A 17,299-nucleotide genomic window follows, 5' to 3' on the forward strand; every position below is an offset into this window, starting at 1 on the left:
CTAAAAACCTTACATAAAAATTTTTCCCACTATACTTCAATTAGTTTTTGAGAAACATAATAGCATTTCTATGCTTCCCCCCTCCCTCCACCCTAAAGTTTGTAGGTTGTGAGAGTATAGGGGGGGGGGGGGGGAACGATATTACTAAAAGTAACTTGGGCCATATGAAAACTTAAACTGAAGTTTTTTCTTCTGGTTCCAGGGTAACAGCCTTTAGGATAAAGTTGTAAATTGGACAAACCTCTTTAAGCTTATAGTACCTTATTTATTACTCTTATTGAAGTTAAAAACATCATTTAAAGTAGTAGAAATTGTTTTGAATGGGGATGTAGTGTGTAGTTTACATATGAAGAGATATCTTAACTCTTCAAATGTTAAAATCACCCTTTTTATTTGATGAATTAAGGTGTTCATGTATGCACATATCCTTGGAATCTTTACAATTTTAGGCATTTTTAACCACAAAACTTCAAATTGCAATATCTGGCAAGAAGGAGCAGCTAAGATTTAATCTCCAACGAATTCTAACCACCACTGTGCCCTATTTGAAGGCCCTGTTGTCCGTTTCTTTGGAGATTTTTTTTAATCTAAGGTTTTGTTAAGGAGACCTGTGTGTAGAAACCATATTTTGTTGTGGTGTATTTTCATTTCCGCATTTATAATACTATGAAATAATCAGAACCCAAAATGATCATGGCACAAACATGCAATTTCCTATTACCTCGTCCTCAACCTCATGTAATTCATTTGCCTCAACATGTAGCACATCCGCTCGTCGTCGGGGAGGTGATATGTTCAAATCTTGGCCATACACCGCGTTAAAACTATAGACGTTAAAAATAGCTCCTACTGCTGGCATGTCAGGGCCACGACATAAATAGTTAAAATAGGGGGAATAAATTGACCCACAGTTGGGAATTCTCAGACAAAGGTCGTGCAATCAAAGGGTTGGTTATCTGTTGTATGTTACTTAACCTTGAGTGTTAGAGAACTACATCCCATTACAAATGGATGACGCTTTGTATTCTCTAGATTATCATATAAAAATAAAAACAAAGTAGGTAAGGTAATGCGAATAGGAACTCTATGAGGATTTTATAATCTATAACATGCGGAAGTGAAAACACAACTTTGATTTAAAATCTCGTCAGGGTTGACCAGATTTCGTCATTCAGATTTAACAATACTGTCACACAACAGGCTTATCCTTGTTTTTTAAATAAGGTTAAAAAATAAATTGATCATTATAGCTTAAAGTGTGTATTTAATAAGGTTAACAAATAACATTAACAAATATTAGGTAATAATACTGTATTCAGTATTTATCATCGAATTAACCCTTACAGATCGGGCCCCAATTCCCACCTTAATAGATTGGGGGGGGGGGGGGAGCCCCCTTCCTCTATCTTGGCTCCTGTTACAGATAAAGACGTAAAATTTTTTTCTGGTGGTTCATGTGTATTTTTAGACAAAATTACTTTTTCTAGTCATAGCGGTCAGACCGCTCCTTAGCCGCTTTTTAGCGGCCAGCCGCTAAATTTTAAAACAGCTCTAGAGCGGCCAATTTTGCAGCAAGGATAACTAAAATTTAGGACGAACTTTTATTTTTCATAAAAAAAAATACTTTTTCTGATCATCGCTGAATAATGGAAACCGTCATTTTCGGCGGTTATGGCGGTTGGCGGCGCCAATTAATATTATTATCTGTTTATTGTTGCTCAAGGATTTACCAAAGAAAATTATAGGTCTCTAGTTGTAATAGAAGCCACGATATTCATGATATATGTCTATAGTAAAAGCCGGACAAAAAACCGGTCATAAAGTCGGCCTTGGAGCGGTCAAACGGTCATAACACCACTTCTCTCAGAAGGTCATTGATATCCCAGTAATCACCAAAAAAATTTAGGTTTCTACCTTATACACAAAAGTCATAATGTAGAAATTCAGATTTATTTAGAATTTTTTCTAATTTTGGTGCTACCCAACCGACTTTGACCGGACACCACGACCGACACAGACCAGATATCCTTATAAAATAACTCTTGCCGACGTATAAATACTAAACTTAAAAAGTCATGAAGTCACAGCTCTCCATCTTACCTACAAAAAAAAATGAGATTGAAAAAACTAGAGGAGGGGGGCCCTTGGAGCCCCCCCCCACCCCCGACCTGTAAGGGTTAAGTAATACTAATCGAATTTTGAGCCATACTGAAAAATATGTTTAACAACTTTTAGTAAACTTACCCTTGCACTTTGCAGTTAGTGGCACGTGTAATTGGAAAGCATTTTTTTTGTAGTGAGGCTACTCTTCCAAAAAAAATTTGGATCTACTGCAGTTCACAGTAAAATATTGCTGGTAACGAATATTGCTGAAAATTTATGAATTTTAAAGGCTGCTAGCTGCCAAATGGCTGAACGTACAGATCATGCTCGCACACTGTTTTAAGCGGCATAAGAAGGCCTACAAATAATCTGGAATAGCCATAAATCAATAATGCATAATTATCTCGCAGTGCAGAGAAATGCGCGAAAAAGACCTATTTTACGCGGTTTTTCTTCAGTGAAGCTTTCCCTGTGCATCATTGGATCTTAGCTATTCCAGATTATTTGTAGGCCTTCTTATGCCGCTTAAAATGGTGTGCGGGTATGATCTGTACGTTCAGCTGTTTGGCAGCTAGTAGCCTTTAAAATTCATAAATTTTTAGCAATATTCGTTACCAGCAATATTTTACCGTGAACTGCAGTAGATCCAAAAATTTCATTAATCAATAATTTTACAGTTTTGTTCATGAATTATATTAAAATTATGAAATGGTAGGTGTATATCTGTATTGTACTTCCTTTTCAAGGATGTCACAGGGATGGTTTGGGTTAAAACCTAAGGTTGATTAGTTAGGTCAATTCCTTTTTTTTTGATTTGCCTAATATGCTGCAAGGAAAGAACTATACAAATGAATTAATGTATAGAAAAGTAAACTAATTATATTTTCTTCAAATCCTTTACTGATTCAGTAAATATACAATAAGCAGCAAATGGAATTTATATTTGAACTTGTTTACTATAAACCTTATTTAAAGGCTCTGCAGCCGCCTGTAAGCCTCAGGGAAATAAACCTTTTACAAACTTAAAACAAAAATAGTCAACTACTTTAAAATCAGTAGGTAATGTATGAACATGTAAATTTTTTTTAACTTCTTATGACTAGAAGATTTACATGAAAATGAACAGGTATAATGAGATATGCAAAAATGTAGAAAATTTATCCTTGTTATTTTGGCACGCACAGTATAGTAGTCCAATTACTAAACTGCATGCACAACTTTGTCATTACTCAATTGATCTTAAGGGATATGACATTGGACAATATAAGATAAAATGATGCATATTACAAATTATGTTAATCAAAATTACCTTTTTTTTCAAAGTTAAATTTGATTAGAGGAAACCTTTGGGCACTGTTAGTTTGTACAACCAATCAAGATTTATTAAAAACAGGTATGACAACATCCATAAAAGCGAAGCACTGAAATGGTAGGACAAACGGACATTGACACTTGTATAGTGTCAGAACTGAATAATCATAATATAATGTACTAGGGACGAAGCGGCCTGAGGCCGCCTTAGGGTCCGAGTTATTAGAAAAAAACAGAGGGACATTTCAAATTATAGAGTAGCTTCTCTACTAAAAAATATTTTAGCAGAAAATCTTACATCAACTCTCTATGTCTGTCTGGTACACAATCAGAATTATGATTTACTTTAAAATAAAAATAGAAAGCAAATTTGTCTGTGAGGATTTCGCTGACTAAAAAGCATCATATATTCAATTATCTTTGTCAGTCAGTCCGTCCATTATGCTAAAGTTTTAGTAATTAGATTTATGGTTTTAGAGATGTATGTTTAAAGTTTACTGTATATATTTCTATTCCAATCTATCTTATTAGATTTTTATTAACTTCACAAAGTTTATGGATGTTATCATATGTTTCTTTGTACTCTAATTGAAATGTCTGTCTGTCAGTAAGAAACCGTAAAGGAGTAAACGTGAATTTCTCTTCAGTTATTAAAGATAAATGGCTGGAATTAAAAAAAACATCCCCATACTGATGAACATCCAGTATATAACTTACTTTGTCCGTCCTTCTGTTGGAAAGCTTTGATATGAATCTACTATCAAAGATACTGTATAAATCTATTGTAATGTTTTTTAGCTTTACTAAGGACTTATAAATAATGTCATCCTTGTCAAGCTTTAAAATTTCTTAGAAATTCTTATAATTAATCCTATCAAGATTAAAGGCACATCAAGTGTAAACCTCGGTGGGTTAGGGCCCCTTGCAAGAATTAGGCTTATGGGAAAAACCTATCCCTTCTAATTTACAATTTATCTATAATACAAAGTAGATCGATGTCTGTCTGTTTGTAGCGAAGGATCCGATCGGGTTCTCCTTTACAGGGTAGCTTCTCATAGGTCCCGGGAAGGTTTATATCTATTTTCTTGGGGGGTGAGACACTCCCAACTCCCCAAAAAATATAAAATACCCCCCCCAAAAAAAAAAAATTTCTTCTTTTTAACACTAAAATTAAAATAGTGGGGTCAACTACCCCCCCCCCAAAAAAAAAAATAAATCCCCTCACAAAATTAAAAATTTTTTTTTTTTAAATATAAAATACGAAAAATTGGTTTGATTAAACCTCTTGGGGCGAAGCCGCTAGTTTAAAAAATATGGAAGTGTATTTTCAATGCTTGATATGTACTCGATATGGGATTAAGCACCCTAAACCTCACTTGCTTAATTATTATTATATATATTTTTTACGCGAAGCACCTCTATAATTAGAAATGTCCGTCTGAGGGTAAAACATAATTCTTCATCTGCTATTAAAGATAGACGGCTTTAATTTTAAATTAAAAATGTATTTTTTCCCCTTTATATGCCGTCGGTCTAGCAGTATAGCTTTTAGTATTTCCAGGCAATGATAGTTTTAGTTTATAGTATTTTTCAAAACATACTCAAAATCGTAAACGATGGGTGATTTCGTAGAGAAATGTTACTGTTTTCAATATTTTCAAAATACTAAAATAACCCTAAAAATATACAAATTCCCCGATATATTCAAACGACCGGAAATTGAGACTTCACACCTCTGTTAACATTTTCATACGGAGAGAAGGGGTCAACTTATGCTAGATTTGGGATGTATTTGTAAAATACTACATATGTTCACATATCTTTACGGTCAAACATTGTCAGAAAATCATAAAAATTCCGGAAAATATTAACATACGAATAAGGTTTATGACCTCAGTAGAATTTTATGACTTGAATAATAGAGGTTTGGTGAATAGTTTTTTTTTAAAGCATCACGCAATCTCGTAGCCAGATTATCAAGATAGTTAATCTTAGTTCTTATTGCTAATTTCGCTTGTTTTTTTATTTCCATTTTGGCAGCATTTCATGCTTAATAAACCAACCAATCACAATTAAAGAAAAAAAGTCTCCAAAGTTGTTATTGCTAATTTATCTTTTGACTTTTCCAGTTACTTTATGTTCTGTTGTGTTTGTCAGTTCAAATAAAGAAATAGGATTTTGTAGATTTATTAATTATGTATTATTTTTTAAAAATGTTATGTAACCAGTTACTTACCACCACCCCCCCCCCCATATTCCGTGGGTAATCCCCATAAATCATACATTTAAATAAATACAGGAGAAGACTTTATAATAATAATACTCGAGTCCCCTCCCTCCTCTTTACTACTTACTAGTAATATAAATAAAGACATCTTCTTAGCTTTAACTTTACCAATTCCGAGCCTAACCAAGGAGAGCGCAAAATCTGTCGGACGACACGAAACAAACAGACCAATGAGAGTTCGAGTTGGGTGGGTTAGTGGAGATTGTTAAATAACAAATTAGCTGTAATAAATAATAGGTTTATTTCATATTGTTCAAACAAAATTGAAAATACAAATACAATACATTATTATGATCCTGTTACTTTCAATTGTATTAATAAGTTTATTTCATTTTATTATTCTTTCATACAAAAAATACAATATTTTGCTAAATGATTGATCTCAAAACAATCTTCATCATGGCTTAAAAATTGGGGTTGGTGTTGTATGTAATAAATGTTAGGAGGTAATAGGATATCTGATTCTGTATAGCTCCCCCCCCCCCCAAAAAAAAAGGGGGAAAAACATAAATATTAGGAGGGGATAGGACAGTGGACAATAATAATAATCTATATTCTATCTTTATATATTTAGAGGTGTAATTTGTAAAAATCTCACAATGTAGCTTTAAACATGTTTATTAAATAATTAAACCTTAGGGTAAAGCGGGGCGATCTCAGTTTTTTCCCCACCTTCATTAAATGACATTTTTCTCCATGTTCTAATCGACTGACAGAAAAAAAACAACAAATCCAATTTGTTCCTACAAAAAAGTATGAAATGAAATTTTTGTGAGATGAATTTTTAGGGTACTTATTGGGTCTTATTGTATTATTTGAAAAATTGATATTGAATTTTAGATTTAAATATACAAAGGCAAAGTGATAATATTCGCCAAATAATAAAGAAAATTTCCAAGTGAAAACAATATGGAAATATTATGATAATACATAGTATTTGTTTCCTCATCCGCTATTTAAGAAGCAATGAAATTAATTAAAACGAACAGATTTTTAATTTTTATATATCGCATTTTCACAGTATCTTTCATTATTAACTAACATAAAATAACTTATCAAATTATACTGTAAAAAAGTATTGGGTCCTAGGTTTAAGTCCTTATGATTTGCAGGTTCAACAAACCGAAAAAAAAACACACCGCTTGACCCTACTTAATATAATCAATCTTTCTCTATGCTGAACTGATAAGAAATAAACAATTTTAAGTTTAGGCAAATTTAGGATTATGTAATTGTAAATTCAATTGTTTAAGTTTTAACGTTTTTCTATTAGCTTAATGCTTCAAAAGACAACCATACATTGTTCCAAATGGTCTATTTATTATTCATAATTTTAGAGCTTCGCTACTTATGGATGTTTTATTAGGTAGACATGTAAGAATTCTCCTAATTTCCCCTTGAGGAGGGGGGGAGGATTTGATGCTTAATCTGCAGAATTTATTAATTTATTTAAGAGAAACAACGTAATTTCATGTCCCACGGTCCACGGATAAAAAACAAATGCAAAAAAATTATATTTGATTTGCAATAAAAACTACTCTTTTTCTATGTAAAACAAATATACAAAGTTTTTACTTTTTAATTCGTTCGTTCTTTAAGACAGATAGCTATTTCTTTCATAGTTAAACGGCTCCTCGGGGCTAAAAAAACTGGTTTTAATAATCAAACGATTGTACATTTCTGTTCTGTCTATATATCATAGTTATCATTGAAAACCAAAGAATAAAATAATAGGATGTCTGTTAATCTCCACGGATAAAAAACAAATGAAAAAAATTATATTTGATTTGCAATAAAAACTACTCTTTTTCTATGTAAAACAAATATACAAAGTTTTTACTTTTTAATTCGTTTGTTCTTTAAGACAGATAGCTATTTCTTTCATTTCGCTTTTATGGATGTTGTGATCCTTGTTGATATGGGTATGAATCATAGATTATTTGTGTGTGTGTCCATTCCATTTTAGAGGCGCTACTACAACGGAAATATTATTACTTGGATGCTGCATCATATTTTCATGTATTCTGATAAAGTGAAACTCATAGCTGGCTAAAATAACCATACCCCCCACCCCCCAATCTACCCACTCCCCTTCTACTAGATGAACTAATGAACAATAAACGAGTTCTGTGTTAGCAAGCTAAATTAACTACAAATTTTCTTTCTCATTATATCCATGTATATATTTCATATTATTTCATTGTTTGTCCATTTTTAAAAACCCGGAAGGCAAGTAGGGATTGAATGGACTGTAAAGTGTAAATTATACTGGTACCCAACGTTTTATAATCACGTTTTCTCATTCGTTTGCTTGGACTTATAAATGTATTATTTTTGACAAAATCATACGTCATTTTTTTTGTAAAATTGTTAAATACAGAATACTGTTTAAAGGACATACCTAACCGTAATTGACGGACATACCGACTCTAATCATAGAAAAGCTCTGCTTTATTAAAAGTAAGGTTTCAAGTTCGACCCCTTGCTCAAATCAAAACATCAAGTTCCTATTGTAAAGATTTATGGGAAGGGGTGTTAATTATATCTACTGCTGTTAAAAACAAAGCTTTTCTATAATTGGGGTTGGTTTCACGTCCGTCCGTCTGTACATCTAGAACTGATAGATTAAGAAAGTTGAACAACTTTATAATATTAACTTATAATTCTGTTTATACTTTATTCTGATTATTCAGTTCTGACAATCTACAAGTGTTACTGTTTGTTTGTACTACTGATTCGCTTTTATGGATGTTGTCATCCTTGTTGATAAACCCTCTGATTTCCTTTATTTGGCTAAAGTTAAACAGAGTTGCCCCCCCCCCCCCCCCATATCCAATTGAATATGATTTACTACTATTTTCTGCCAAAATAAAGGTAAAAGGTAAAACATGGACAATAATAGTTATTTCTTTCATTGTATTATAAACGGCTTTCCGCGGATATAGAATGTACAATTATAAGATTAAAACCAGTTTTTTTGGCCCCGAGGTGCCAAAGAAAAAAACTAATTCTATATTCTAATCTCCCTCCCCCCCCCCCCATAAAAAAAGTTGCTCTTAAGAATTCATTTGTAGTTCAGGAAGGGAGCAGAGAAAATAAGAACGGCTTGTTTTTTTCCTATGCCTTGTAAAGTAAATCATATTCAATTGAATATGGGAGGGGGGGGGGGGGGTTAAAAAACCCTGTGAACACACCCCACCCCCCATAATCCTATACAATAGGAAGTTTAAATATGAGCATTTATAGAAACAACAAGGATGACAACATCCATAAAAGCGAAGCGCTGAACTGGTAGGACAAACGGACATTAACACTTGTATAGTGTCAAAATTGAATAATCAGATTATAAATGTATAAGAGTTGATGTAAAATTGATTATAGAGTTGCTACGCTTTCTAAATCTTACCTAATTACTGCAGGAATCACTATGCAAAGTTTGAAATCGATAGGACAGTTCTAACATGCCTAAATTAACGAAAAAAGCTATCTGTTACGGACGGACGTACGGAGTGACGGACGGACGTATGGACGGACCGACCCTAATTATAGAAAAGCTTCGCTTTTAAAAATTAACTTTTATGTGAGACAATGTTAGATATACCTTTGTAAGAATGTGTTTCTAAGGACCAATTTTTAAAAGCGAAGCTTTTCTATAATCAAGGCCGCTCCGTCTTTTACTGATATCTCTTATCATAATTTTCTTTTCTATAATTGGGGTTGGTTGCACGTCCGTCCGTCTGTACATCTGGAACTGATAGATTTTTTAGAATTTAGGCATGTTAGTATTGTTCTATTGTACAATTTAGAAAGCATAGCAACTCCAAATATTCACTTATAATTTTGTTTTTACTTAAACATTTATATTCTGATTATTCAGTTATAACAACAGACAAAATACAAGTGTTAATGTTTGTTTGTACTACTATTTTGCTTTTAAGGAAGTTATCATCCTTGTTTTTTATCTCTCATTTTATTCTTAATCCTCTCCCTCTCCCATATGATGACCCGTTTAAGATGACCCCTTCTTAAGTTACAGTGGAGTATTATCATAAGAACCTCATAAAAAGGAGGGAAATTTTAACTGAAGATAAATTTTTTTTTCTGCAGTGCCGCTACTTTACAAATACGAACTGAAAAATTACAAGTCAAACAAGATAAAGTGGTTCTTTGACAATCACTATTTAATCTGGACAACATTTTGCTTCAGTAAACAATGTTTATACTTTATAATGACGTGCATATTAAGTAAATATTAAGTAAAAAAACCTTTCAGTGTTAAAAATCTTATCTATTATACAAATTTTATATCTATTTAAATTTTTTCATGTATATTTCAACAAAAAAAAACTTTAGCTAGAAAATTTTTTTTGTAATATGCGAAGGTTCCGTGATCATATGAACATGCTAATTTATTTGAGAAATCCAATATTTTTAAAAAAACTCAAATTGCCCAATAAAATTAAACGGTCTAGCTAAGTTTTTGAAAGGGATAATTAGTGATTTACAACGATATCCTGGCCGTATGAAAATGTATAGCTATTTCAATATTTATCAAATACCTATTTAACCCCTTTCTTTCACACGTTTAACCCCCAGTATGAAAATTAGGGAATTTAGCAATATTTGGCACCAATTTTAATATTTTGAAGCCGTAAATTAGTTTTTGAAACTAACGATATGACTGTTTCCAGGGAAGACTTTATTATCTTATCTTCTATTCAAGTTTTGTACGATTTACAACATACAACAATAAATAACTAATAAAAATATTTTTTTTTGTAAATATATTGTCAATTTGATTTCAATGTCTCATTCTTAATATCTAATCTACTTAACTGATTGGGTTCTCTATTTTATATAAACTTAACATCGGTCCTGTGATGGTTTTAGGCTATTTAATTTTTAGATTTAAGTCTTGGGATGCGTTTAAGCTTTTTTTCTAGTCCGTAGATAATAAAGGGGCAAACGCTAATAATATATAAAGTTTTTTTGTCTGAAGGTTAAAATCTTCATAACTACTAAAGCGATTGGGTTCTCAATTTTAGGTAAGCTTCAAATAGGTCCCATGAGGGCATTAGGCTATTTCATTTTTAGATGGTTTTAAGCTATTTTTTCTAGCCTGTTTCTGCCCCTTTAATTACAGAGCCCCTGGATGCTAGGTGCGCATCCGCTAGGTATTCATTTTTTTATTCAGAATTAGAAATATGGATTTTTTTAAAATTTCCCTGACAATTCCTATGCATTTTTTTTAAGGGGGGGGGGGGGGCGGGGGGTTCACTGTATATTCACAGGGGAAATATTAGAAAATAAATATAAATATATTAACTTGCACATAAAGATTACTTCAAGTTCAACTGCTTACGTTAGAATTTCTGTCCGGCTGATTTTAGTTATTTATTTTATAATAACTTTGATACTATGAACGTAATAGCATTCTGCCTTAGCGTTTTCTTTATTTTTAAACCTCTCTCTCACACTTGCTTTTTCTTCCATTTTTCTTTTGATTTCTTTATTTGATCTTCAGATACGTATTTATAATAATGCTTTTTTCATTCTTTCAAAAATGCAATTTGAATTATGGAATTTATTTTCCAATATATATTTTTTTACCATCACGAAAGGGTTAAAATGTTTTTAATTTTTGTTTGTAAATCTGAACACATTAACAGTGGCGCTAGAATCAATTTATTTTAAAACTAAGTTTTCTTAAATTTACTATATTATGAATTTAAATTTTCTGTTTTAAGATTAGTAATTAAATACTTCAACATTATGTAAATAGCAACTTATCGTTCTGGGCAATGAGAGTTTATTATGGATTATTGGAGCACTATGAGTTTTAAACATTTATCCTTTGGAAGACTTGAGCTTATATATAGACATTTATTTCCTATATAGATCTGACATGGATCTTGAAGCAATAATGTAGGCTGTTTTGTAAATGTTAAAAATTGGAAAAATCTATTAAATAAAAGTTATTGCAAATATACTTAGTAAACTAGAAATGCCTGGATGTACCATCCAGGTTTAGATAAATTAGTGAAAATTATTGTTTCCTTCTGTTATAATACATTATTGATATTGCTTCTTATAGCTATTCTTTCATAGCGTAGTGGTATGATATGAGAGAATAGGGTACGAAGATTAGTGGTTCAATTCTTGTTGTTAGAGTAAACATTTTTTATTTCCTTTAAAAAAAATGAATTTTTTATTAAATAAATAAAATAAAACTAAAACTAATTTTGAAAAGTCACTTAAAATCTTTAAAAAAGCAATTTAAAAAAAAATTTCGCCAAGCCTCGAACCGACTTCCTTGGCCCTAAATATTCTAAAGAATATTTCTTTTTATGACATTGTAAACAATATCGGTAATTAATAAAATAAAGCTAATTTTGAAGTCACTTAATATCTTTAAAAAGGTAATTAAAAAAAAATTTTCGCCAAGCCTCGAACCGACTTCCATGGCCCTAAATATTTTAAAGAATACTTTATAGTAATTGTTTAAATTAACAGTATTTTTAAACTTACCTCTTTAGCTCAGTGGATAAGTTTTATTGTTAATATTTTAGAAAAATATATTCTTCTATTGTCTTATCCCCAACTAATAGCTGTATTCATCCATTGCCTTATCCTTGACTATTAACCCTTTACTTTTATTGTCTTAACCCTGAATATTAACTCTTTTCTTCCATTGTCTTATCCCCGTCTTTTAACTTTTTTCTTTCATTGCCTTATTCCTAAAAATTAAACTTTTTCTTCCATTGTCTTATCTCTGACTGTATACCATATTCTTCCATTATTATCTTCTCCCCGATGACTTTTTCTGACATAAAAATCAGCTTCTAATAAAATTATACAAATTGAAAGCCAATGATTTTCAAACCTGTCTCATTTCAACATTAAATCTCTCTTTATTTCTCTCTCTCTCTCTCTGTTTTTCTGTATGTCTCTCTCTCTCTCTCTCTCTCTTGTTCGTTTGATCTCTCTCTCTTTCTCTCTTTCTTTCGTGCGTTCACTCTCTCTCTTATCTCTCTCTCTCTTCAAATCAAACTACAAATATTAATCATTTGTTAAAGATTAAATGTCCCTCTCTCTATCATCCCTTTTCTTCCATCTCTTTATTAATTTCATTATTTTATTTAAAAACATATTTATAATTTTGCCTCTCTTTCTTTAAAATATTAGGTATGGGATCCTAATATTTTTTTAGAATAGGGAACATGTTTTGAAACTATAAATGTTGTGTTCCTATAAGATATTATAATCACGCAACCTCCAAATTGCTAAATGTAAAATCACGCAACCCCCTTGCTTTTTTTCCCCTTCAAGGATGATATCTATATTTTTTAGTGTACGAAGCATTCAAAATTAAATAGTTGGATTATAAGTTTATAATATAATGTCTCATCCCTCCCGGATAAAACTTTTAATTATTTTTTTTTCAAAACACAAATATATAACAATTACAGTATTGTAAAAGATTCCTTCTGTAGTTGCATTAGCTGTGTGGTTGTGAGGGCTAATGCGTCTAGCTTATGTAACAAAAAAAACCCATTTTTATATATCCTATAAATATTATATACACATACAATAGTCATGTATTATTTTATTTACATTTTAAAACAGGTTTTAAAAGTAAGTACTTATAAGAATTACATACTTACGCAATTTAACACCCTTAATTTATTATTTGCGTAACCAAATCTCAGAACTTTATTTTTTTATTTAATACATGTTCTTCTGCCTATTAATATATATTGGATATCGAATCACAACCGCATGTTTTACTTGAACTAAACAACTGTTATAAAGTAATTTATATGATAAAGCCCCTATCTATATATAAATTCTTATGTTTAAACACGCAGTTTAATGTACCGCTGTGGTCTTGGGGTAAAATTTTACGTACGTAACTTATCTAAGAATTCCAGTTCAAATCTCGGCATGTAACTTAAACGATTGTAGCTATCGTATCCATATAATAAAGTGGCAGGATGTTTGTTTGGCTCTCTGTTTGTTTGTTTGTACCAAAGAATCTCACTAATCACTGAAACGATATAGTTCTCCTTTAGCTTATCATAGTTCATGGGAAGGTTTGTAACTATTTTGGGAGAGGGTTCAACCACTCTCCTAAGAGAAAATTAAAACCATTCTTTGAGCCCGTGCCTTCATCATTTTGTGACTAATTCAACTGTCTTTGATCTTATAATTGTACATTTCTATATCCGCGAAAAGCTGTTTATAATACGATGCACACCTCCATACTCAACGGATGTATATTTTTCTCATTTTTGTTTAAGAGCCTTAATTTTTTTGCAAAAATTTCTTTTTTTTTTGTCTTGTGGTTAGAGGCCGCGTTCTAAAATTATCACGCGATTGGCTAGATTTATTCAATGTTTTATTTACTTTCTTTTGGTTTTACAATATAAAATACGCTCTATATTCTTTCATCGTATTATAAACCGCTTTCTACGAATATAGAAATGTACAATGTAAAGTAACAGGATATTTGTCTGTGTATTTGTATGTTTGGAGGGTAGGGAGAGTAATATAATAGTTATTTAAAGCATCGTATTATTAACTATTATTATATAACACTGGCTTCAATCTGAAATTATTGTGCATTTTTATATTCATAGAAAACTGGATATAATAAGATGTTAAATATATTTTTCAGTCTGTTATGTTAAACAAAAAAAAAATGTTGAAAATTAATGTCTCTGCCCGGAGTCGATCTTGGATAACCGTCGATCTTGGCCGTACACCGTACCCCTGTGCCACAAAAGCCGCATTCATAATAAACTAAAATTGGTCATTTTTTCACAACCCACAACAAAATTAATAATGGGGGTTAATCAACCCTCCTTTTTCTTCCATTGTTCTTTCCTTGAATATTAATCTTTTTCTTCCATTGTCTTTTACCCTACTATTAATCTTTTTCTTCCATTTTCCAATCCCCGACTATTAATCTCTGAATATTATAAGAGGGGATAGAAATTGAAATTTAGGGAATGGGAGAGGTTTTACCAAATTTTTTTTTATAAATATTATTATAATAGCTAAAACTATTACGCCGATATTAAATTACACCAAACTTTTGTTCAAAATATTGCTATAAGAGCTAAAAAAACGTTCCGCCGACATTAAAATTCTCTTTTGTTTTAATTTATTGAATATTCTAAATTTTAAAAAAAGTATTTTGGAGAACCCTATTTTTCCTTTACTGTTTTTTGATGTATATTGTTAAAAGAATATCGTTTTTAGGATTATTATATGTGTATTTACTATATATATGTACGGAAAGTAAAATAAAGAAAGATTTTTTTAAGATAAGATAAATATCTCAGAAAGTACTTTACGTATCTTATTGGCATGTCTAATAATCAATTTAAAATTAATATAATAATTTTTACAAAGACGACATTAAATAGGTATAATTTTTAAACATGTTGATTGTTGAATTAACACCCCATCATGTGTAATTTCTTGCCGCGTCAAATTTTTAAAAATTAACCCGCTTACGCTAAAATATAATAGTTTAGATAGATGACCGTTATGAAAACATGTGAAATTTTAAAGTATACTATAAGACATAAATTTTTGTATACATTGTCTAATTTTGACCACGATAATTGATGTCCTCCTTAGCTCAGTGGGAAAGTGTTGGTGACTGATTATAATAATCGAGCGTTCAAATTCCGGCTATGATTTGTTTTTTTCAGTTCATTTCCTTGTCTACCTTGGATGCAAGTTCAAGACTTACAAAAAACAAATTTTAAAAAATAGCTTTTTGATATTTTAAGTGACTGTTAATACAATGTAAATGTAAATATATAAACTTTTACCAAATATTACTTATTATATCAGAGAGTGAAAATTATATTTAGTGTTTGGGTAGTTTCGAACTGACAACCTTCCGACTTGAATCGTTTCAAAACTGAATCCTCATCTCTACCCCTGAGCTAAGATGACCATTATGAAAACATGTGAAATTTTAAAATATACTATAAGACATAAATTTTTGTCTACCTTGTCTAATTTTGAGCAGAAAAATTGGTGTCCTCCATAGCTCAGTGGGCAAAGTACTGGCTGTTGGTTATAATGATCGAGCGTTCAAATCCTGGCTGAGATCTATTTTTTTTTCAGTTCATTTCCTTGTCTACCTTGGATGCGAGTTCAAGACTTACGAAAACAAATTTTAAAAAATAGCTTTTTGATATTTTAAGTGACTGTTAATACAATGTAAATATGTAAACTTTTACCAAATATTACTTATTATATCAGAGAGTGAAAATGATATTTAGTGTTTGGGTAGTTTCGAACTGACAACCTTCCGACTTGAATCGATGCAAAACTGAAACCTCAGCTCTACCCCTGAGCTAAGATGACCAGTAAAAAACATGTGAAATTTTAAAGTATACTATAAGACATAAATTTTTGTCTACATTGTCTAATTTTGCACATGATAATTGGTCTCCTCCATAGCTCAGTATATAGAATGTTGGTTTCCTTATCCAAAGATCATGGGCTCGAAGCTGTCCGAGAGGGCCGGGGATTTTGTTGTTGTTGAAAATTGGGAGTTTCTGTGTAGTAAAAGTTGTCGCAAATATAGGTATTAAATAAGGGTCAAAGCAAAATTGTAAGTAAATTTGTTGAAAAAAAAAATGCTTGATTCAGGATAATGTTTATGGACATTTTTACAATTTTAAGACTTGATTATGGAGTTGCTTCGCGCATTACATTATACTTTGTTGTCCCAGGAATCAATATACTAAAAATCAAATCAATCAGATGATTAGTTCCCATAAAAATTTGTTGTTAAAAAAGTAAAAAAATCAACATGTTTAAAATGGACGTACTGACATTTTGGTATTGATTATAGAGTTGCTACGCTTTCTAAATCGAGCCTAACTACTAAAGGAATCAACATGCAAAATTTGAAATCGATAGAACAATTCTAACATGCCTAAATTAATTTAAAAAGCTATCCGTTACGGACGGACCGACTCTAATTATAGAAAATCTTCGCTTTTAACAATCTAATGGTTTTTTTTGTCTGTAGCGAAGGTCTTGCTGAACGCTGAACCTACATGGTTCTCCTTTATTTTAGAGCTTCTTTATTTTTAGGAAATTCATGTCCACCCATCTCAAGAGAAATAGTTCATAGAAAAAAGACCCCAACATTTTTTTTTATATTTCTTTATCCCCCACCTCCCTCCCTAAGTCCCACCTAAAGTACTCGTAGAGGCATCTAGACGCCTAACCTCTAGCATTAAAAAAATTCTTGTGTAAATTTCAGTCAAAAGTTCTCTCCCTTCCTGCATAAATATGTGTTGTCATGTGTTGTTTTAAATTTTGTTATACAATAAAAATGATAGTTCATCTATAAAAATAAACCTCAAAAAGTCAGACTCTTCTAACAGTTTTTTGATATCCTAAAAAATACACTAGAGGGTAAAGAACTTTAGAGGTGGGGGGAGGGGACGGATTTCAATCCATATCTATTTTCAGACGATTAGCGAGATCCTTCGGTAAATTACACAAATGACCAATGTTTTAATTATAACAACGTTTTCTTATTCGGTAGTTATATAACCT

The sequence above is a fragment of the Acartia tonsa genome, chromosome 8 (genome assembly GCF_053477335.1).
Source record: "Acartia tonsa isolate MP-2025a chromosome 8, ASM5347733v1, whole genome shotgun sequence".
Lineage (NCBI taxonomy): Eukaryota > Metazoa > Arthropoda > Copepoda > Calanoida > Acartiidae > Acartia > Acartia tonsa.